This window comes from Equus caballus, chromosome 8 (assembly GCF_041296265.1).
Source record: "Equus caballus isolate H_3958 breed thoroughbred chromosome 8, TB-T2T, whole genome shotgun sequence".
NCBI classification, from domain to species: domain Eukaryota; kingdom Metazoa; phylum Chordata; class Mammalia; order Perissodactyla; family Equidae; genus Equus; species Equus caballus.
In genome coordinates, this window is record NC_091691.1 from 69803080 (window position 1) to 69827040 (window position 23961).

The 23961-nt window shown below is 39.1% G+C and overlaps 1 long non-coding RNA gene across 1 annotated transcript; it reads right to left on the reverse strand.

Moving 5' to 3' along the window:
- Positions 1 to 3036: 3036 nt before the first annotated feature.
- LOC138925398 (uncharacterized) lies at positions 3037 to 13592 on the reverse strand. The gene is made up of 3 exons (XR_011441489.1): positions 13506 to 13592; positions 4972 to 5099; positions 3037 to 4499 (listed from the first exon to the last, which is right to left on the reverse strand). It is a non-coding gene; the product is annotated as an uncharacterized lncRNA (long non-coding RNA).
- Positions 13593 to 23961: the final 10369 nt, after the last annotated feature.

Here is a 23961-nt window from a genome sequence, read left to right on the forward strand (position 1 = left end):
CAAAGGTGCCATGATCTTCCATGCTCTCTCTTATCCTTTGCCTTGCAGCAGGATGTCAACACCCTACATGACCTAAGGAACACAACAGAGTAAACATAGCAGAGCCTCTGTGAACTGGGATCCTTGAATGACTGTGAGCAACAGAGCTTCATTTGGCATCCCACTATCACACTGAGCTGACATATAAGTGAGAAATAAACACTACTGAGTTAAGCCCAATGGTGTGCTGGAGATAACTCATACCAGCTCACAAGAGCCAATAGTTAGCAGCTCTTCCCAACTCTGAAGCAGTGACATGACATTGTTAACTTAAATCTTAACATCAGCCATGATGAGAGTATTTACTCCATAAACACAGCAAATGTTACAAATCAAGGCTTTTCTCTCCCTTTTGTTTGGACAGTCAGTTGTTAAACATTTACCACAATACCACTGGTTAAGCCTCTGAGAAACTAAGGTGTTTGTTATAGCAGCTAGCATTAATCATACTTACTAATAAAAATAAGATCATTTTAGTTCAAGGGAGGGTGATTTAATACTTGAAAAAATTAGATCGGAATTCTAGAATCTTAGAACCAAAAGGCCTAAGAGATTGCCTGGACCAATTCATTGATTTTACTGATGAAAAAAGTGATAATTAAGTAAGAAACTACCTCCTACTAGAATCCAGATCTCAAGTGGAACAGGTAGCTCTAGACAGGTCTTCAGCAAGGAAATGACACAAATTGATTTAAATTTAAAAGGAGCACCCTGACTACTGGTAGGGAAACATATTGGAGAGGACTGACGTATAAGTGAGAGACTGGTTAGTGGGAAACTGCAGAAGCTGAGACAAGAGGTGATGGTGACCTGACATTGGATGGGATAGTGGAGTTGGAGAGAAGCATACAGGTCTGGAATAGATTTTGAATGCAGAATCAACACTGACACACTTGGTTCTCTTACTTGCTTACAATTCTGCATTCGCTGCTGGAGAGTAGCTTTTGGGAGTGCAGGGACCATGCTGGTGGGGCTCAACAGGCATCGTTAGAGCCTGATGTGAGAGCTGCTGCCAGAAGAGATCAAAATTAAACCTACCAAATGGCTAATGTTTGTAGTGCCTGCTGTATTCCAGGCACTTTACATATATTAGTTCTAACTCTTACAAAGACCCAAAGGTAGGTATTAATATTTCCATAGTGGGGATAAGAAAGCTGAGACTCCAGGGTTTGGCCCCGTGGCCGAGTGGTTAAGTTCATGCACTCCGCTTTTGTGCTCCAAGGTTTCGCCGGTTTGAATCCTGGGCGCAGACATGGCACCGCTCGTCAAGTCATGCTGAGGCAGCGTCCCACATGCCACAACTAGAAGGACCCACATCCAAAAATACACAACTACATTCCGGGGGCCTTTGGGGAGAAAAAGTAAAACTAAAATCTTTAAAAAAAAAAAAAGGAAAACTGAGACTCAGAGAAGTTAATTTGTTCAAGGTCACACAGCTAAAAAGTGGTGGAGCTAAGAGTCAACCCAGGTGCACTTAACCTCCAAATTTCTTTAGACTCTAGCACATCTGTCTTTACAGAGAGTTCTCATTAAGCTCAAGACCGGAAGAGCAAAAAATCAATCTTGGTAAGAAAAGTTTATCAAGAAACTACCTATATCAAACAGTGGCAAAATAATGAGAGTAACATTATTAACATGAACTTTCATAAAAAGATGTAACTAACGTTCCACATTTATTTTACAATAAACGTGATAATCCAAATAAAGCATTCTATAAATGTTGACTACTATTACAGTTTATCAATAAGAAAATAAGGGAATACTGACTAGAAACATTGACTATTCAATATGTTTAGCAATTAGCAAAATCTACCCCTTTCTTCTTTTCTCACTCCACTCAAAACATATCACATCATCCAAAACACTGTAAGTGTCTAGGCAGTCTGCTGGGGCAGGTCCAGATTCATTAGCAGATGCTCATGTATGCAGTAGCCTCTCACCCTGAAGTAATGAGCCATGTACCATCTAGATGTGAATGTAAACACATCTGTGACTGTCCAACTTGCGAACTGTCTGGTGCAGACCTAGCTCTGTTGCTTAGCTATTATGCTTTTGTCCTCCTAGTAGGGCAAAGATGTAGCAGACAGATCGGCTTGGCACTGGATTTAAAATCCAAGACTCCTCAAACTTTGCAGAATTTTCTTTCTTCTCCAAAGTTCTGAGAGTTACAGACCACTTTCTGAGGGTTCACACATACGGGGTTTGAAATGTATACGTGGTTTGCAAAGTAGAATCAGCCTATTTCATTTAATTATCATAACAACTCAACCCACTGGGTACTATTATCAGCTTTATCGTACAAAGGAAGAAACTGAGGGATAGACGGGTGGGTCACTTTTCCACAGCTCCGCAGCTAGTGTCAGATGGAGAAAGGATTAGAGTCCAGGTGTTCAGATGCCAGAGGCTGAGCTTTCATCCTCTGCTCTGCTTCACAGCTCTATAGCCTCATGGGGGACTAGCGGGAACCAACACCTCCCTCGGCTTGAATCTAGCCCAGGCTCCATTCCTACTCTGTCATATGCCCTCCTGTGCAACCTGTTCATCAGGTGGTCTGTGGATGCGCCACTTAACCCACAGTCCTGCTCCTCATGTTGGTCTTAGAAGCTCCATATATTCTATCTCCTGCTTCCGTCCTCTTCCTCTCAGGACTACAATGTCTCATTCCAGTGTCTAGAAGTTTCCGCACCTGTTGAAGGCTAGAATTAGGACTATGAAGTTCTTTCAGTATCATCTCTAGATTGCTAAATGGAAGTAGGCTTTACCAGCCCTCCCTATGCTAAATTACTATACATTTTTGGCTAGTAAGCTTTCTTAGAGGGGCAGCAATATATCCACCTTGTTAATCATAAATGCATAATGTTAACATCAATCAACCAGTGTTTACTACAACATATGGCAAACACTACCTATAGAAATAGGCAAAATCTACAAGGAAAATAAAATACAAATAAAAGTACAAAGTACCATACATAAAAACACAAAGTAAATAGCCATGGAAAACAATACATAATCAAGTTTATTTTTAACAGCGATTTGAGATATTAGCATTCTATGAAAATGTTTTTGGAAAAAATTATATGTCAGTGTTGTATTAATAATAAACTCAACGGGATGGGGCTTAAGCTTAGGGATGGGAAGGTGGAAAGAATATTTAGACAATAAGGTTTTCCAGACTTTCTTCAAGTCATACCATAAACACAGTATGTCTTTCCAAATGTGCAACAGTCGTCACTCTTTACTCTGTTGGAGGAGATAATTGGATACAGTTTCAAACTACCCTAAAATGTATTATTTATTTTAATCCCAGGTGCCTTTGAAGAACAACATACAGGTAAAGAAAAAGGATTTTATGTATAGTTGCTCACAAAATACCTTTGATGATTCCTTCCAAATGCAAGACACCTTCTGAAACATCTTTCAGACCATACATGTCCCAGTTTCCCAAATTACCTAGGAATGATTCTTTTGTTGGCTCTTTCTTGATCATGTACATTAAAGGCAAAAGATAAAAACATGCTCTCAAGCATTGCACAGTGGATAATTATATTTTTAAGGCGCTTCAGTTACATTATTTTAGCATTTGTGTAATAAACTGAAGTGTGATTCTCAATTAGCAGGTTTTCCTTTCGTCTCTTGGATGCAATATCTTCATGGATAGGAAAGTGTTTCCCCTCTTTGAGTAGCTATATTTATGCCCATTAAACCCGGAGAAGTGTGGCTCGGCCCTTAATGAAGAAGTCCATCCGCGAGGCAGTGAAGCCGAGGGGAATCGTTGACGTTGCCCGTCAACCCCTGTTGAGCGCTGCGAAGTAATAACGCTTTCTGGGGAGAGACTGACAGCATATAGCAAAGGTGTGAAATGAGAGATGAGATTTTCTTTGGACCTTGCCCAAATTTTGATATTCTTCTAACCTGCCTCCCCCGTCCACCCCCTCACTAGCTTTCCCCCATCTGTAGACGCAGGCCTGGCCAGCCGTCAATGCTATTCCCCAAGAGCATCCTTGATGATTAAACACCTGTGGCGAGCAGAACCTCAAGAGTTTCTGCCATATTTGTCTGAAATTTCCTTTTGGCCAGGGCAGAAAATTAAAGTCTAAATTTCTATGCTAACCAAATGATCCGCCATGATTATGGGAAACATAACATTACATTTTGATAAGCTTGCATCCACTTGGTCTGATACCTGTGGATTTTATTGGAAAATTACTGCATTCAGGATACAATTCTTCACTAATTAATGATTTTGAAGTGCTGAAAAACTTGGAGATATGGCTTGTGAGAAATGTTCAGAGAGTTATTGTCACCAATCGTATCAATAACTAAGCCAATCATTATGCAGAACAGCTGATTTTGCTGCTAAGTTTCTTGCATGCACCTATAATATATTCTTTCTTGTTTTGGCGAAGAGGAGGTAGTGTTCAACATTCTTGTAGCTTGAGACCAAAAATGCTGAGTGAATTCTGAAATAGAAAAAAATGAATCAAAAAATTATTCCATTTCAACTTGTTTTCAGGATTGTGGCTTATAGCCCTCATTCTGTAAATGAGCTCTGGGAAATGGCTTATTACAAATTTTTCCAAAGAATTTTGCTTAGAATACTAATCTCTCAAAACACTCTGTTAAGAAAATAAGCTCCACGGGACAAAAAATTTGAGACATGTGGAGATTCACATACAATTTTGTATGTGAGAGACAAAATTTAGATGTCTAGTCTAAATGTGTTTAAGCCACATTTTTCAAATTTATTTGGGCCTCAGAAAAATATATATATATATATGACTTTATTTTTTAAATTATTGGTTGAGCAACTCCTTTGATAAATCTTATCTTCAATTCTATTCAGCAGGAGATCCATGGCATCAGAATTTGTTTCCTAATAATGCCAAATACTTGTGAAAAATCAAACAATCTGTATTCAATCATTAACACTACCATGGCAATTATGTCTTCAAATTCTCTCCAACAGGACAGCCGAGTTGATGGGAAGTGAGAAGGGGGGTGTGAAGTGAAGTATGTAGTTACTCTTCTGAATTCCAAACAGAAGAAATTAGATCCAGGGCCTGGCAGAGAGTTGGAAAAAAAATGGTGGCAGTCAAAAATTTACTTCTTTCCCTTTCCTACTCCCATGTGGAAGGGGGTGTCTGGAATAAGAAGAGGCAGATTCACAGACAAAATGTTCTCCATTAGGCCCTCTACTTCCATCCACCTGCCTACTTTTCTAACACTGCTCTCTTAATGCTTCCCCTTCATTTATTCAAAATATAATTGTTGAACACCTACCATATTCTAGACATAGTGCTTAGTACTTGAACGCAAAAGCCAATTAAGACCAAATCTCTCCCCTTCAATCAAGAGAGAAAAATAATTAAAATCCATAACTAAACTCTAGCCCATGTCTCCTAGGATCCCTTCCCTTCCAGGAAATAAAATACTATTGGAATAACATTAATAAACAACATTTCTGTCCTCTGTATCTACCTCTGGCCCTACCATCTATTTCAGAATCCCTAATTTTATCCTTTTTTAAAGTATTCATTTCTCAAAAGAAGATTGAAAATGATTTCTCCTGAGAACTCAACATAAACCTGTTGAATTATGCACTCAGATTAAAAGGACACTAAGTATTATCCCATGATTACAGGAGATCTAAAGGGGACTAAGCAAATTGCTCAAGGATGCCAAATTTGTTTATTAATTCATTAGTGCATTCATTTATTAAAAAGAGATTTATGAAGTCCCACTTTGTATAATCATGAACACTCTGTGTTGTCAGTACTAAGGAGGATCATAAAGTTGGCTTCACCATTGCCAGGTCCTGAAGAAACTTCTAGTAGAGAATCATGGGCAGACAGAGTAGGTCTGCTTAGTCATAAGCCAGTGCTCTTTCCGTGAAACCAAGTTTGCTTGGTCTGAATTGTCAGCTCAAGTTTGTTTGGAACACCAACGTAATGAGGTTAAAACCATTTGGAAGCTTAATGTAGGTAGAATCCTCTAATAAGCAAAACAGGCAGGGGAAAAAACTGTAGGGGAGGAAGACATTTCCTCTACCCTCTCTGGGTTCTTCTGGTTGGAGAACGAATTAAATTCACATGAGACAGAATAACAGGAGAAAATTAAGCAAAGCTTTGTAACATGTATACATAGGAAAGGCTCAGGCAAACTGAGCAACTCGCCAAAATGGCTGAAACCATCACCTTAAATATCATCTTCAGCTAAAGGCAAAGGAGGATGTTGGAGGTGGAGGGGGAGTCGATCATGGGAGATTACCACACAAGTACAGTAAACGAGATGCAGATTTAAGTCCTTGCCTTTGGCATTGATTAAGAGTTTCTAGAGCTAAGGTCATCCCCCCTTCTTCCTGGTACAGAGAAGGAGACACCTTTGCAGGTGGAGATTTCCTTTACAACGTAAATGTGTCTTAACAAAGGGTAAGTAAATTTTACTTTTCAGAGTTGCATTCCTGTCTGCAGTTTATTAAAAGTAACCAGACCCAAATAATACTCATGCCAAAGAGACATATCTTGGGGTTGCCAATTCCAGTCCCCCACAAAACCCACAAAGTAAATAGACATAGTCTTATAGACTATGGATTTGAGCTCACCTTTAGTAAAAATTAGCAGACAGACTATTCAGTTTCAAACACCTACTCTCTGCAACGTGCCTTGCCGGAGTTGTGCGTGGCCCCAAGAAGTATAACTCTGAATTCATAAAACTAAATTTTGTTTGGATAGCTAGGAAAATAGACATAGAAACAAACAAACAAATGCCCTAGTTCAGCCCTCAAAGTGCAGACCTGGACTCAGGTTAACCGAAACCACAGGGACCTGAAGGAAGGAGAGACTCATTGGGGTTGGAGGGGTCAGAGGCAGTGGTGGTGGGATTTAATCTGCAACTTGAGAAACTGCTTGTTTAGAGAAGAAATTGCAGGATTTGATTCAGAGTATTTGAGCAGTCATAACAAAATTGCCATATTCAAAGTGATTTGCATTTCTGGACTATAAGTTACTGTAAGACTTACAAGGAGGACTGAGAAAATCTTGAGACTTTCCTCACAGCCCCTCAGAAACCACAGCCACCATCACCATCATTCCAAAAGCAGTCAAGTGAATCTCCAGGAAAGCCACCTTTATTTGTTCCCTTTATCAATCTGGACGGGTCATGTTGGGAATAAAATTGGGGCGAATTCAGCTCCAGCTCCAGCTTCCTTGCAGTCCCCACAAATGTGCTTGACCAGGTATTCCAGCAAATAGAAAAGAATGGAGAGAGAAAGGACAGGAGAGTGAATTTAGTTTTTCTCTCTCTCTCCTTCTCTTTTGTTCAGTGTCAGCACTTTTTATCTCTGAAGAAACTTTATTTCTCTTGAAGAGTGGCCTCAAAATTACTGCTAATTTTCTGCAAGGAAACTGTTCTTTGAAATACATCATATACTATTTTCTCCTCCCGCCCCCACCCCTTTGTAATGCTGGCAATGTGTTGGCTGTGAACATGTAAGTATAGTTGCTTTAGAATGCTGCAAGGTAAATGCAGAAAATGACAGCTTAAATGGAATCATTAAAGCAGACGTAGGTAATATCTGAATGCTACCAAGCCTTCTTTGCAAGGCAATAAAGTCTTTATTTTCAGTTCTGATGCCTTGCACCTATTCAGGGAAGCTGACAACCTATCATTTCTTACTTTTTTTCTCCCATTTCCAGCATGAACTCAGGGGCCTCATTTCTACGTTAAGTTACAACCTGTTGATTGGCGGAAAGGGGAAGAAATGTATACAGTTCCACCCTAAACGGTTATTTCCTGGCAGGGCAGCAGTGAGCTCTGTCAGCTCAATGAAAGACATTAAGTGTGAGAAAGTCACAATAAAATTGCTACCTGTCCATGTACTGGGTGAACTGCAAGGTACAAGTTTCAGAGCAGGGCTAGGACAGAGCCTAGAGACCACATCCTGGTTTGGAAGACTGCTAGGCTTGCATACAAAGGAATCATAGGACTATTTTGCGTTTCTTTAAGTTTAGACTTCTCAGTTTAGTTTTCATTGTACTCTCCTAGTCTTCTTATGAAGAAGGAAGTTGGATGTTTTCATCTCCAATAAGGATAGAGAAATGGAAACTTATAAATATTAATTTTTAGAAATACAATAAAAATAGTTTATTGCAATGTTAGGTATTAGTATTGGGTTTTGCTTTGTTTCTGTTTTTTATTTTACCAAACACTGATATAGCACCAGGTGCCAGATACTTTCTAAAATTCTTTTCAAATATTAATTCATTTAATCTTTATAACTCCCTAAGGTCAGTACTATTATTATCGCCCATTTTATAAATGAGGGAATTGAGGTCTAGCCTCGTAAAGGTCAATATAATGGTGGAGTTAGGACTGGAATCTAGATCCTCTGGCTTCAGAGTCCACACTCTCAACACCTTCACTATGAGTCTGGACACACTGGGAGCATACCACAAAAGAAGGAAAAATAAACCTAGCTCTTGCTGTTTGATTCTGGGGCTGTTGACTCATTCACTCAACGAACAACCCATCACTGAACAAACATTTATTGAGCAATCACTCCTTGCAAAGTGCTGTATTCAGCATTTGGGGCATCTAAAGAAATATGACAAACACAATCAATCCTCATTGCTCACAGATCTAGTATTTGCAAATTCTTTGCATACTGCTAAAATTTATTTATAACCCCAAAATCGATACTTATGGGTGCTCAAGTCATTCACAGACATGCATGGATATGCCCAGAGTGGTGAAAAGTTTAAGTCCCTGACCCACATTTCCCAGCTGAGATCAGACAAAACGATGCTCTGCCATCTTGTTTCAGCTCTCATGCATAGATGACCAGCAGATGGACACACAACTCTGGCACATATTAGTGGAGTGGCCTCAGGCAAGTCACTTAACACTTCTGATATATTACCCCTTAGGAACAATGTTCAATGTTTTGCTAATTCAGGGTTTGGATGACTTTATAGAATAAAAATACCCCCGAATAAAAGCAATTTACTATATATCTCCTGCATTCAAGGAGCTTACATCCTGAGTAAGAGGAAAGAACAAAGATATAACAGAAGATCATTTAGATAATTAGGAATATATGCAGTATGTAAGAAGGGCAGAATTACTGAGTGCTATTGCATGATTTTAAAGACTAAACTTGATGAGTTAGAATGATCAGTGTAGGCTTCAGGGAGAAGATGGAATTTGGGACTTGAAGCAACCAAGGCATAGCCAGAAGAAATCCTAGAAAATCTCTCTGGCCTTGGTGTCATTCCCTTTTCTTGCCTTGAATTAACTATATAGCGAGATCCCCTTTAGATGGTGACTATCACACCATTCGCTAAATTAACTGAAGGCTTAGTTGTCGAAATTTTAAATTTTTTATCACATTTTTATGATGATGCAAGTGTTGCCTTGAATTTTTAATTGGAATGACTCAGTTGTCAAGGAAATGAACTGCCTGGCACATCTGTTAACTTCTAAAACTCACAGATACACCTTCAGAAGCTTCATGAAAAGGCAGATGCTGCATCTCCTCTTGAGGGCAGCTTGACTATGTGCCTTGGTGACAAGGCAACATAGGGACCCACAGGGAGAAGTGCTCCCTGCTCTCTGCCCACAAGAAGATGACCCAGAGTCTTAAGAGAATCTGGAGATTGCAGGAGAAGCCCCTAGTCCTTTTCCATTGTTTTGACTGGTTAGAGCTACCATCAGGGGGTTAAAGTTGTACAGTATGTCTTTCAACTAGGTCCCTCCCTTCTCTCACCTGCTTAGCTAAGAGATAGTGGAAAGCAGAAATTGAAAAAAATGTGTACTTTTGATACAAAAATATAATGTTGTACAATACTTGCTTGTCCTTGTTGCTGGGTATAACCAGTCATAAAAGAGACACAGAGGAGAATTACCACTGGATCTATAACCTATGTGATAATCCTTGGGCATTATAAACACAGAAGAATAGGCAGGCTATCCTAGATTGAAGGGCTAGACTGAGCAGGCTTGGAAAATTAAGCCTGTTAGAGTCAAAGTGAGATATAACTAGTAAAAACTTGAAACAGATGTGTTCCAGTCTGAGCTTGATGAGATAGGAAGTAATGTGAAGTGGGAATGTGCTTGGGAGTATAAGTCCTTGTGAAAGATCTGCAGGGCCCATACCAATTTCGAAGATGGATGTAATTATTGTATTGGGTTGAAATGATTTGCAAAGTTACTGTAAGGTGTCCCTTTCTTTGTTTCACCCCTTCTGATCTGCCTCAGATAGGATATTAACATCTAAGAATTAACATCTCAGTCTATAATAATTTATTACTCTTTATCTTTCTTTTTGAAACATATGTAATACTTGGGTGTGACTGACTATTACACTAAAGAAAGGTCATAATGTTGGGTCATGATATAGACAATTCAAAATACTCCCTAAATCACTTTGACCACAATGCCACAAATATTTCAAGCAAGAAATACACACACAGAGAGAAAGAAAGAGAGTGAGAGATACTATGTGTGCATGGAGGTCATCTAATTGTCTTAATTCTTCAATCAGTTGGTTAACATATATCTTTTTTTGGCATACTTGCTATCGAGTACATAAAATAAAATATGTGAGTGGGGATATGGTCCTGACAGAGTAATCATAATAGAAAATGAGGTGATCTACTGGTAAACAACATTATGCCCAAAACAACAAATCAGAGTCACAGTGCAATTACTGTTTTCAGACCCTGTACAGCCAGCCCATTCCCCAGCAGACAACCGAGAGCACCACATCATTATCTACCCTGCTCACTTGGCTACGGGGTATTAGCATCATGTCTTACAACTCTGGAGACTAAACCAATTAAGGTACAATTTAAACAAGACACTCATAAATATTGTACCAGGGTGATATTGACACATCTAAATATTTAAAAAAAAAAATAGAATAAGGATTCCAAAAATAGGTAATCCATCTTAGGAAAAGAGGTTCCATGGAACGACTTCTGCATTATGAATAAATATGCATAATCAAAACAGTAGCCCAGCTCAAATCTTTCTCCTACTCATTTGATATACCTCTCCATGTCATATCCATTTTCATATAAACAACACAATAATATAACATCTGCATTGCTAAATAACACTACTACGTTCTAATTTCTTTGGAATGGCATGAATAAAATCTTCCTATTCCTGTTTATTAGAATTTATTGGTGACAATCGTTTGCAAAGTAGCAGAAGGTATAATTAATTCTGGTATAACCCTAAGTTGGATACAGAAACTCAACAGGGTTTACTTTTGACTTCAAATGATCCATCACTTGATAATGTAGAGGGGAGGCAGCAGGAGAAGGATGTGAGCCTCCATAACTTCACTCTAAACTGCTGCCATGGTACCCCACGTAGCTAACGTTATATACACCCACTGTCAGCTCCATAATACAATTGTACTTTTCCTTATTCCGTGTAGATCTTTGGATACAAGGTTCTGTAGGGAGAAAAAAAAAAACAAAACAGTATTTCAAGGTTTGGGCAGGAATTTTACTAAAACAAATATTTAGAGATCTCCCTAACTGATCCTGGGGCCCCTACTGCTTTCTCCCACTACACTCAATTGTCTTTGTTCATGACATCTGCTAGATTGGGGTACGGATGATTTCATAGTCATGTGAGATGAAAATTAATGCTTCATTTCAGTAATTCCCTCACACAGTCTGCTTATATATGCACAATTCTCATCAACAGAAAAAACGATCTAATTATGTTAAAGGTACAGTATCTGATGCATCTTTAGCCTGTCTTACTGATGAATGTGGTTGCTTGGAAGGAGGAAGAAGCCAAGAGGGAAGTTGTTATTCTGGGCTTAATTCTGACCAATGAGAAAAATAAGCAAATAGTTTAGAAATAAGACAGAAGAGAAAGTGATCATGTCAGCCTGGGATTCATGACATTAAGGAGAGGAACACTTAGATATGTATATTTTGGAGGAAAATTTAATGTCAGGGGAAACAGAGATGTGGTGGCCTGGTGAGTGCTTTTTAAAGGGAATAAAGCTCAGAAGAGGTGGAAGTGTCTTTAAATTGCAATTTATTATATCTTTGAAAATTATCTCAATTTTAAAGATGGGTGAGAGGTAACATCCAAGAGAAAGCTGTAGCAGTAATGATGCCTCTGATAAGGGCAGATTACAAAGACGGAAGGAGAGGCACATTTCAACCCTCTAAAAACAGAGCTATCAAAGAATAAAATGGGCTGTCTCAGAAAGAAAAGAGAAGTAGTCTATATGATCTGTAAGGTTTCTTTCAACTTGAAGATTCTGTTATTCTAAGTTATGTTGAAACAGATTTTCAATCAACATTTAAAAACATTTTTTAGACAATGAGTGATGCTAAACAATAGCAACTTACATATTGGAATGGTGCCTTGTAACGTACAATTTTTTTTGATGTTCATTATCAATTCTCACCATGGCCATGAGAGAGCATGATGTCCAGTTTATAAATGAGCAGACTGAGCCCTACAGAGGTCAATCTATGGTCCTAGGGTACCACATTTGCAGGGCTCAGAGCAAGAATAGAACTGGAGGCCCACATACCATATGCCTAAACATTTAAAAATTATAAATCGGTCAGCAAACAGTTAAATACATCCTAGCCTCCTACCTTGGAAAAAATACCTATCTTTAAACCACAATATCAAAAAATATACCTTCTTATGACTAAAAGTTGGCAAAATATACAAGATAACTGAATTTAATTTTTATTAATAATTACCATTTCAGGGCTAAATGTTCTGGGTCTGTAATGTTTAAAAATACATTCATAATTCATAAGTTATATATTCTCTCCACAAGATATATTTTCTTGACCTCATTTTAATAAAATTATGCCATTACCAATATTTTCACATAATTTGAATTTTATTGAACATAATCATTTATAATTTTTAAAAGTGTAATTGTGTTCAAAGTATATATATTTTGATAAAATATAAATTAATATAATGTAAAAAATCAAACATTGAAAATATTTTCATATATACTGTTGTTTTTCTTCTAAAATATTAAAAAGTAAAAGTAAAATATCAATTATCGTTAGTGAATAAAATTTTTGAAACTATTATTTTTATAAGCTGAATTATTTAATAATTTGTAAATATAAGATATTACTAAACATTTTTCAAAAAATAAAAATATCCGCTGTACTAGCTTTCAATGTCTATCTAATTGTCAATGTAAAGAATGAGTATTATTCTTTCTGTATGCTACATCTAGCTAAAATTATGTACATCCAAATTTGAAAATAATATAAACTTTTTAATTTTTCAAAAGTTCCCCAGCCACAATGGCAATTTCTGAATATCTCCAGAGAATCATAAAGTGGAACCTGGAGAGCAATAAGAAGTAGACCCCAACTCTACTGCAGATATTGATTGCCCCCATGCCTTACAAGAGAAAAGGCTTGACATGCTGATTAATTTGTCTTTTATCTTACCTACATGCTTTCTCTGCTCAAATCCTTCGCATACTCCAGAGCACTGTCTGCCTCTGGCTTCCACAGTGTTCGACCTACAAGATTTCATGGAACTCAGACACAGATGCTTTGTGTTCAAGGACACGGAGAGACATGTGGGGAAGACTTCCCCTGGGGCCTGAATGGTGTTAGTCAAGAAAGCAGATGTCTAGAGTCATGGGTCACATTGCACCAGCCCTAAGTACCAGATCCCAAGAAATAGAGGCCTCCCAGCACTGTTGAATTAATCATGTGTGCTTGCGTTTGTGATTTGTAAGGACTTCGAAAGCATATGGCCCAAGCTGAAGTCCCCTTTTTCCCCACCTGAGAGTAATAGAGATTGGTCAGTAGTAGGGCCAGAAGTCAATCTAAGTGACTGCCCTTTTAATGAACCACTGCAATCTTCAGAGATGATGAGAACCCTTTGAATAAAGATACCAAAGCAGAGAATTAATTCAAAAACTCCACAGAAATAGTAAAGTGGGTTTTAACTTGGGTTGAAATATATAATGTCTAAGGTCCCCTGGAGTGCTATAGCAAGGGATAGTTAAAAACTGTTTCTGCCTCATCTTCATAGTATATATGCTTATTTAACTCACATTGAAAGGTGATTCGGAGTAAACTTCTGTCAAATCAACTCAATGATCAGCTAGAAGCGAGCTTAACAACCAAAATAAGGAAATCTGCCATTTTAGTGGACCCAGTGGAGCTTATACACAGAGATGAGGAATTAGTTTTTAAAGTTGAGTGTCTCAATTAGGTCCTCTTTTATGGAAAGATTTTGCTTATCTCCTACACTTTCTCCACCTACGTGGAAATCCCTCTTAAATGAAAGTAGAGTTTCAGAATGAACTCATGCGTGCACTGCAGGACCCTCATTTACTCAGAGGAAAACCCAGTTCCCTGAGGTCTTGACTCATTAGACCAGAGAGTCAACTGAGTCATTTTAGAAAGATTTTCAGAACATTTGTTGAAACAAAAAAGTTTTATTACTCTCAGTGACCCAGAATACCTAACCAAACAAAATCTTCTCTTTCTGATGTTCTACTGTGACCCAGAGAGTGAAAGAGGGGCACAATGGGGAAGCAGGTGGACTCTGGAGCCAGGCTGACCAAGTTTGAATCCCAGCATGTACTACCCACAGCAGGGTGAGGTTGGGCAAGTTACTCAACTTCTCTGGTTTTCCATTTCCTTGTCTTTAAAATGGAGATGACAGTAGTGCCAGAATAGCAGCACTGCACAGATCTGGGAATGTTGTTCACATTGCATCTACGTTAAAGGTGCCCTGGAGGAGTACAGTGTACCTCCAGAGTGGCTGTACTCACCCCCTCCCCCCCGCCACCCCAATAGTTCTACCACACAGAGCTGTAGTGAGAATTGCATGAGTTGATCCACATTAGGCACTTATATTGGAGCCTAGCACTTGACAAATACCAGCGAGGATAGATTATTGTTGTAATAGGCTTGGCAAGAAAGTGTTGAGGAGAAGGGAACAGAGAATAACAAGAAAAACATACAAACAAACAAAAAGTGAGTCACTATTCTGACTGGATATCTAGAAAGAGGAAAATAAATCTGCTAATTGCTTTTCTAATCTGGTAAGTGTCAATTCATGATAAGCATAGAAAGGAATTTATGGTCCATCATGAATGATTCACATTTTCCTCTTAGAATATGGAAAGGCAAACCTCTAGGGAATTGGAGAGCCTCCTGCTAGAGCGAAAAATCAAATGACCAAGTAGTGAAGCTTTTTTTAAATCCTAAGTGCAGAAATGGCCCATCTGGAACTCCACGACTTGGGGAGGTGAGTTTGAGCGTGACAGCTAATGGGGAACGATTTATGATCAACGCCCATCGCAGGCATATTATTCACCAAGTTCTGACAGGCCCAACCCTTGACAGTGAAATGAGTGGGGATGATATCAGTCACTCTCTGTCACTCCAGTTGCAAATCTTCTGGTCAGCAGGAGAAACCTAGAAACAGCAGCGGGAAAGGGAGAAGTTGACAGGTTCAGCCATGGCTGGAGGTGCCCCTGATAGCAGGTCAGGGAAGTGCAATGAAGACAGCAATATGAATTGAGCCCACAGTGAATGTAGATGTCAGTACTGCCCGTGAACTATACCAGAGGATCTGAAGGGCAACCCCTGGAGAAAAGGAAGGGCTAGAGAGTCAGAGAAAACTGGTTTCAAATCCCATCTCTACCACTTAATAAATGGCCTTGGGCAAGCTACTTAATATCTCTAAGCCACCATTTACCCATCCATAAAATGAAGATAATAAAATCCACCTCATGGGGCGGGATGTAGAGATTTATTAAGATAATGGATAGGACACGTCTGGCACAGTGTCTGGCAAGTTGAAAGTTTTCAGGGAACCTTAATCCCCATTCCAGGAGCCTCCCTAGGGGCTCACAGCCAAGGGAGATGCAATTAAGTAAGTAGTTGCAAAACAACGTGATAGAGATGAGAACAGGACCTCAGGAAGACACAGAGGGATGCTCCTGAGCCCAGCCAGAGAAGTCAGGAAGCAGCAGAAGAAGAAACACTCAGGGAAGGCTCAAGAGGTGAGTGTGGGCTGTTGAGTTAAAGGAAGCTGGCCAGAGCGACAGAGAGCATAAGGCAAATGGCTCATGCCAAGGCCCAGAAACAGGAAAAATCACAGGAATGGCTATCCTCGATCTCAGACCTGCCTCAAATTCTTGAAGTCAGAGTTCCAAATCCACCTATCCTTCTCCTTGACTTCTATCTGGCAGATTTTTCTGTTGCCTGGTCACTATTTAACCTACTGTTGAGAGTTTTTCCAGCATCCGTAAGACAGTGTCACAATGACACATGCAAACAAGGATTAGCATATCGGGCTGGGCTACAGGACAGCAGATGGGGATGACCCGCCCATAACAGAACAGGAAAATCCTGTGGCTGCAGCTCACGGTGCTGCCATACCTGAAGGGTCAGCACATCACTGCCACTCTCGCCATTCCCTGACTCGACCTACAAAATATAAAAAGAAGTAAATGCAGGCTGCTCTGCAAGTTAACAGGGAAAATCCAGCCATCCTCTGAAGTGCCCAGTTTTTGTATGGAGTCTCCAGTGAGCGAAGAGAAAGCATTAGGAATGAGTGCTTACTATAAAGGAGACTTTCACCCACACCTCTTCCTATCATCCTCACTAATTTCTAACAAGGAAGGGAAGCTTTCAATCTGATTGATAAGAGTGTGGGAAAGAAAATCAATTTTTTTCATACTAGTGATCAAGAGCACTATGTGTTACACATCAATGCCCAAGTAGGGAGACAGCATTCTCACTTCCTGTCCCACGTGCTAACCCCTGCAAGGCACAGTCTGTCCCTTTGGACCCCATTCAGCCATCCTGCATCTTGGTTGCCTTTCTGACTCTACACATGGTTAGCATGCTAAGCAGGGCTATACAGGGTCTGCTTCCTAGAAACAGTCCTTCCACCCTTCTCTAACTTCTTCCACTGCATCTGCTACAATCAGGATGAGGAAGGAACAGATTGGGAAACATTCTGGGTCCAAAACCACCTTGGCAGTGCTTGACTATTTGAGACTCAGAGGAGAGGATGGAAGAAGCAAGGACTACCTCGGTCCAAGTCATGTTCAGCATCTCTTAGAGCACTGCACTGGAAATGAGGATGTAGTAGCCTAGATATCAAGAGAATAATATTTTATCTTCCATTTTTTACTGTGGTTAGTTATGTATATCTATGTCCTTCGGTACTTCCGGAGGAAGGAGTGTTTAGAGGTATAAATGAGGCACAAAAACCCCACCCTGAAATCACTACCAGTGATAATGACTAAAATCAGATTTATAAAACATAAAATCAAAGGTAAGAACATAGAAATAGAGAAAGCAAATATAAGGTACCCATTTAAGGAGATTATCTGAAACCCAGAAAGAGGAATGAGAATAAACAGTGTTTTCATGATCAATAATATGATACCTTGATTTTATGCATAGTCCATACCTGTGTCTTAAAAATTTATGATATCTGGGAATATTGAAATGTTATGCAGAAAAATCAATCAATGCATTAGTTAATCAATATTTATTTGGGGAGGGCACCTATTTTGAGACTCCTGGGATATTGGAGAACACAAAAATAGTCAACAAGAGTGTTTGGAGAATTCCTAAATGCAAGGTGCTACGCTAGATATAAGTAACTCAAAAGATACAGTCTCTGTCCTCGTGTAACATGATTGGAAACAAGCTTGTTTAGAAACAAGAGCATTTCCTTTGGAGTCAATAGACCCTAGTTTAAGTCCAAATAGCAATAGCCAAATGTCTCAAATCCTACTGAACTGTAGTTTCTCAACTTAGAAAGGGGATAATGAGACCCATCTTATTGGGCTGTTGCTAGGATTAAAGGAAAGGATCTATGTAAAGTTTCTGATACTGTGTGGCTTATGATAGAAGTTCAAAACCATGAGATATCCCCTTTTTCTTCCCTAGGTAGATTAAACCTTACCCGTGAGGAAGCTGATTAATAATGTGGTACAGAACATGACAAGGGCCAGATAAACAAAGGAGAAAAGCCAGCGCTGCAGAATTTGAGAATGCCAATCCATTTGGAGTGGTAACACAAGGGTTCTGCAATATGGTAGAAATTGAACTAGGATTAAATGCAGAAGAAGGGTAGGAAACTCTTGCCCTTGGGTCTTAACCTCCTTGTGGAAAGAAGACAAACACTGTAGCTCTTGGGAGAGTTGACCCAAATTCAGATTGTTAAAGAAGCAGGGAATTCACGTTATTTACCGTGGCTTCTGAGCTAAGGACAATCATCAGCAAGGATGTAATGCCTGCCTGCTCTGTGTCCTGGCAGAGAGGGAGGAGGAAGAAGAGAAAGTAGGAAGAAGGAAGAGGAGGAGGAAGGGGAGGGTGGTTAAGAAGAAGAATAGAAAGAAGAAGGAGTAGACAAGCAGGGAGAAGTTGAATCGTGTCACAGACATCACAGCTGGAGTTTGAAAGAGTGAATCTGATATGGGCCTGTTAAATTCAGTAGTTTCATCACCATTGCCCCCAGATTGAGCTGTTCTGAGAAATATTTTGCTATGATATGTGAGCTGGGTGAGGCTGATTAGCTAAGCCTATATTATACAGTGCATCAGAATCCAACAAAGGCTTAGTCATTTAAAAGGACAACATTGAGTTTTGGCCAAGGATTTTAAAAATGAATATTCCATGTGAAGAAAAAAAACATTAAATACGATAATCATAGAAGAAAATCTTGCTATAATTATTGCTCCATATGTTACCACCTTCAAGGGAAAATATATACATATAAAATAAGAAAAATCATCCATATGGGTTTTCAGATCCATTCTTTAAAGTGAGCAATCCTAGATTCCCAGCAAAGGAGCATTATTAAATGATTGTCGATTGCAAGCCTTGCAGGGAAACAGGCCTAGCTCCAGAGTAAACATGGAGAAGACCAGGGAAATATGATCAGCTCTCCAGAACACAAGGCTCGGGGAGAGCTGGAGAGCTTCAAGGATTTCTCAAGCTGGAAGGGACATTCAGAGGTTATTAGGTCCATTACCCTTACCTTAGGCCACTTCACTTGCTCTTTCACAACAAAAAAACGTTTTACCTGCAAGTTAGAGCTAAAAGCAGAATGAGTATTATAAATAGGTGATGGGAGCAGGGAGAAATGTGGATGTTTCTCCTACTTAGAATCATGAAAAGCTCCAACTGCATCTGTCTAGTCCATTTCTGCCTTGCCAGTAATTAGGATAGCATCTGACACGCTACAGATACACTACTCAGTAAATATTTGTGACAGGAAGGAATGAATCCCATGGTGCCTGGGACTTCTCTTTACTATTGTTCTTTAAGCTTTCCCAGGAAATTTAGGATTCAACCACCATCTCTTTAGACCAGAGTTTCAGCCACAGAGTTTCTCAATTTCCTTCCTTACAATCTAAATTTCCTAATATTTCTTTTGTAAGATGAGGATTTTGTGTATAGTGTATGTGATTGCCACACACCCCAAAGGCCAGCTGAAAACTAAACAACTTACCCTATTAGGACTCGCCAACAAATTTTAAATCAAAACACTGGCAGGATTTCCCCAATGATAATTCTCTTTGTGGTCAATACAGCACAAATATCAAAGCTGCCTAAATAATTAATAATTTTACCTCTTCCGTTAAAGCTTCTTTGATAACACTAGCCCACATGGATCTTTATTTCCGAAAATTTATTGAAAATTTTATCTATAATGCCTATGGACACTGGTTAATTAGCGTCCTGCAGTTTTTCTAAATGTTTACATAGATGTATTTGGATTCCTCAACAAGCATGGAAGCCCTTGGCAAAGGATTGCACACCACATTCATTCAGGCTACACAAAATTCTTTGCATAATTTTGACAAAGTATGTTACACTGGTCTGTTTGGATGTCATCAATATACCTGTAATAAAACTTCTGAAAATCAGTCAGTCATCCGAATGATCCAATGCCACTTATTGCTGAACATCTGAATGACACTGAAGGATTATCTAGCCTGCCTTCAGAGGGCGGGGCGGGGGGGTGGGGGAAGGCTTCTCAAAGTTACTGAGAGTGGAGCAGAAATCTGAAGCCAAAATGAGGCAGGAGAGAAAACAAGGACCTATCACAAAAAACCTAAAAATATGATACATTAAGAAAATTAGTTCTCTACAATTTAGAAAAATGAAGGCTAAAAGGAGAGAAGACTCAAATCTACCCTTAAATCATAATTTGGAACAATATGCAGTATAAATTAGTAAACAAAATATTGTTTGATGCAAACTTTTTTAAAGAATGTTCAGAAAACTCAATGGATTGTGACAGATTTTTACCGAAATTTCTTTGAACACTAGAGAGAAGTTCACCAACTCCATTTCAGTTTAGAACATTGTAGTTGATAGAGACTTTTTTCTTATTTTGAAATAACATGGCCTCCTCAGTCTTACTAGTTCTTGTTCTGTCTTCAGGGATATTTAAATATAAATTCGTAAAGCAATCATTGCCATGAACTCTGTGTAAGGAAGGCTCTCTCCATCTCTCCATCAGAACATTAAGGAGGCACTTCTAGGTAAAGTAGAATGCTGCCATTTCAACCCCATCATTTGACTCCACCATGCAAGGCCTTTGACCTACTAAGGATTTTTGTTCCAAGAAATGAATAAATACTGAAAAAAAACATAATCAACAAAGTTCAATTGAAAAAGGCTAACACTTCACATAGCAAAATTAAGAGAAATATTGGCAGAAAAACCCCATCATGTTAATAAGTTCCAAAAGTGTAAAAATTGATCCAGGAAAATTAGACATAGTAGAAATAATCATTGCAAAATAAAACTGACAACAGCTGAAACTGTCATTGTGGAAAAATGTGTTATTGACTAAAAATTGACAAAAGAATCTCATTTTCTTGCCCAAATTTTGATCTGGAGAATCTGATCCAGGAAAATGAACATGGTAGAAATAACTGCCATAAAAGAAAATTCAGACTGCAGAAGCATTACTGCAGAATTTTTATAGATGACTGATGAATCAAATCATTATTGTAAATTTTAAGCATGAAGAATTGTTCCTGAAGAAAATAATTTTAATTAAATAAAATAGAATTGGGGAAAAAAAAAGAAAATAGTAAATGGCTTAACAGTACTCTATAGAAAATTGACCAAGGCATTAAATTGGCTTGAGTTCACTCTCAAAGGGCTTTTTCAACAAAAATTCGTTGTTTAGAATCTGTCCTTGTTGGTATAATTCTGATTTATTAACACAGAATTCAAATATCATCACTGTCTAAATGTTGGGGTCAAAATAGCACTAGGTTATCTACATTGTTCTCCAAAGAACAAACACTAAAAATTCATATCCCTATAAATAGGCTTCTAGGAAAGTTTAGACCAATAAATGATAAATCCAGCATCCAGGTTAAGGCATTGTTAGGGTCTTTGAAGTCAAAGTCTTGTTCAGAAACAGAAGGTTGTATTAAAGGGGCGTTCATATTGCTCCAAGTAACCTCTATAATGTTCTTATATTTGAGTACCACAAATTCAATAAGCAAATATTCCTTGTGCGTCCACTTTGTGGCAGATCCTGTATTAAACACTGAGGCTACAGACTGAGCTACGCAGACTTGACCCTGTGCTTGGAGTTTATCCAAAAGTCTGTTCCACAGAGAAACTAAAAGAGATGCCCCTAGGATCATCGAAACTGAGAGCTGTCCTTAACCAAGTCACACTGTGTGAGCTTCCTCCCACCAACTCTTCTGTAAGAATAAAAACCTGTGCAAAGGAATATCAAGAATGTTCAGACATGAGGGGACGGCCTGGTGGCACAGCTGTTAAGTTTGCGCACTCCGCTTCCATGGCCTGGTGTTCGCCAGTTGGGATCCCGGGTGCAGACCTAAGCACCGCTTATCAAGCCATGCTGTGGCAGGCATCCCACATATGAAATAGAGGAAGGTGGGCACAGATGCTAGCTCAGGGCCAATCTTCCTCAGTAAAAAGAGGAGAATTGGCGGCGGATGTTAGCTCAGGGCTAATCTTCCTCCAAAAAAAAGAAAAAAGAATGTTGACAAGTGAGATTGACATTTGACAGACATCATTTGGGTCAAACCAGATTTACTTATGTGATGGTTAATTTTATGTGTCAACTTGACTGAGCTAAGCAATGCCCAGATAGCTGATAAAACATTATTTCTGGATGTGTCTGTGAGGGTGTTTCCAGAAGAGATTAGCATTAAAATGGGTAGACTGAGTAAAGAAGATTGCCCTCACAAATGCAAGTGGGCATCTTCCAATCCTTTGAGGGCCTGAGTAGAACAAAAATGCAGAGAAATTTGCTCTTTGCTTGAGTTGGGCCATCCAATTTTCCTGCCCTTGAACATTTGCACTCCTGGATCCTGGGTCTTCTGACTCAGACCAGGATTTACACCACCAGCTCCCCTGTTTCTCAGGCCTTTAGGTTGGGACTGGAATCCACCACAGGTTTTCCTGGGCCTCCAACTTGCAGATGGTAGATCATGGGACTTCTTAGCCCCTGTAATCATGGCAATGCCTCATAATAAATCTCTTTCTGTGTATCTGTATCCGTCTATATGTAGACGGATACAGATAGATAGATATCCTATTGGTTCTATTTCTCTGGAGAACCCTGACTAATGCACTTCACTAAAGGACAAAGAAGGAAATAATCATGTTCAAGACCCAGAGCAGAGAGCTCAGCAACGGACAGAATTATAAGCTTTCTGACACCCAACTAATAGGGTACACAATCCTGAGTAGTAACAGTTGAGTGACTGAGAGTCCCATCAGACTTTCAGTAGGAGCAGAGCAATACAAAGAGCCTGGATACTTCCCAGAGACCACATCACCTGGGTCAGATACCCTCGGCAATCATGGGTCATGCCTACACACTATGACTACAGGGTGGAAAGCAGGACAATACAGACACTCAGGCACAGTTTTCATGTATCTGTCTCAGCCTCCCATGATATGTAGAGTTTGGTCCAAGTACATTTTGAACTCAGTACCATGGATCCAGTATCAGGGTCAGTCGCACAGATATCTCTGTCATGCTAACAGACAGCTACAGGGCCTATCCTCAGAAGCTGCCAGTGACACAAGGAGAAAAAGAAATTACCCATAACTCTTGTTTATATACTCTTACGGGGAAGACTGCCAATCATCGCCCATTGTCCATTCTCTCCCTCTTACGTAATAGTGGAATTTTCAGCTGAACAATTGGCCATCTAGTTAGGACTACCTTTCCCAGCCACATGGCTAAGTTTTGATCAATGGAACATTAGTGTAATTGATGTTGGCAACTTCTAGGTTGTGTCCTTAAAAAAGGGCAAAGCCCCTCCCTATGGAAGTAATGAAAATATAGACAGCTGCTTAAAATATGTGAATGAAGGAGATACGTTGTTGGATGGGGGCAAATAATCTTTCCCAATAATATTTCTCAACCACATGGACTTTTCCAACCATTCTGGGCACCTTGTACCTTTGTGGGTATTCAAAACTTCCAGACCAATTTGGACCTTCACGTGAAAGAGAAACTGACTTCTATATTCTTTGAACCAAAGTTATGTGGGGCCTTTGTTAGAACCAGCTTTGTATCAAAACCAAGTGAGCCATATGTATTATTTTCTTAAACAGGAATTTTTATACTTGAAGGGAGTCTTTGTGTAAGAAAGAATATAGTTCAAGGTGTCCATATTTGCTCCATCTTGCCCATATGCTATCTGACAGAGGATCCCAGATGTAGCTTTAGAATTTAACAAACTTCATCATTTGCACAATTTGCTTGAAATGGACTGTTTTAGTTCATCAGAATTTCTAATTAAGTGAATCATTTTGTGCTCTCTATAAGGGTTAAAAAATCTTCAGAGAAATAATACATTTTGACCCAGAGATTTTAGTGGATATAATTTAATCTTCA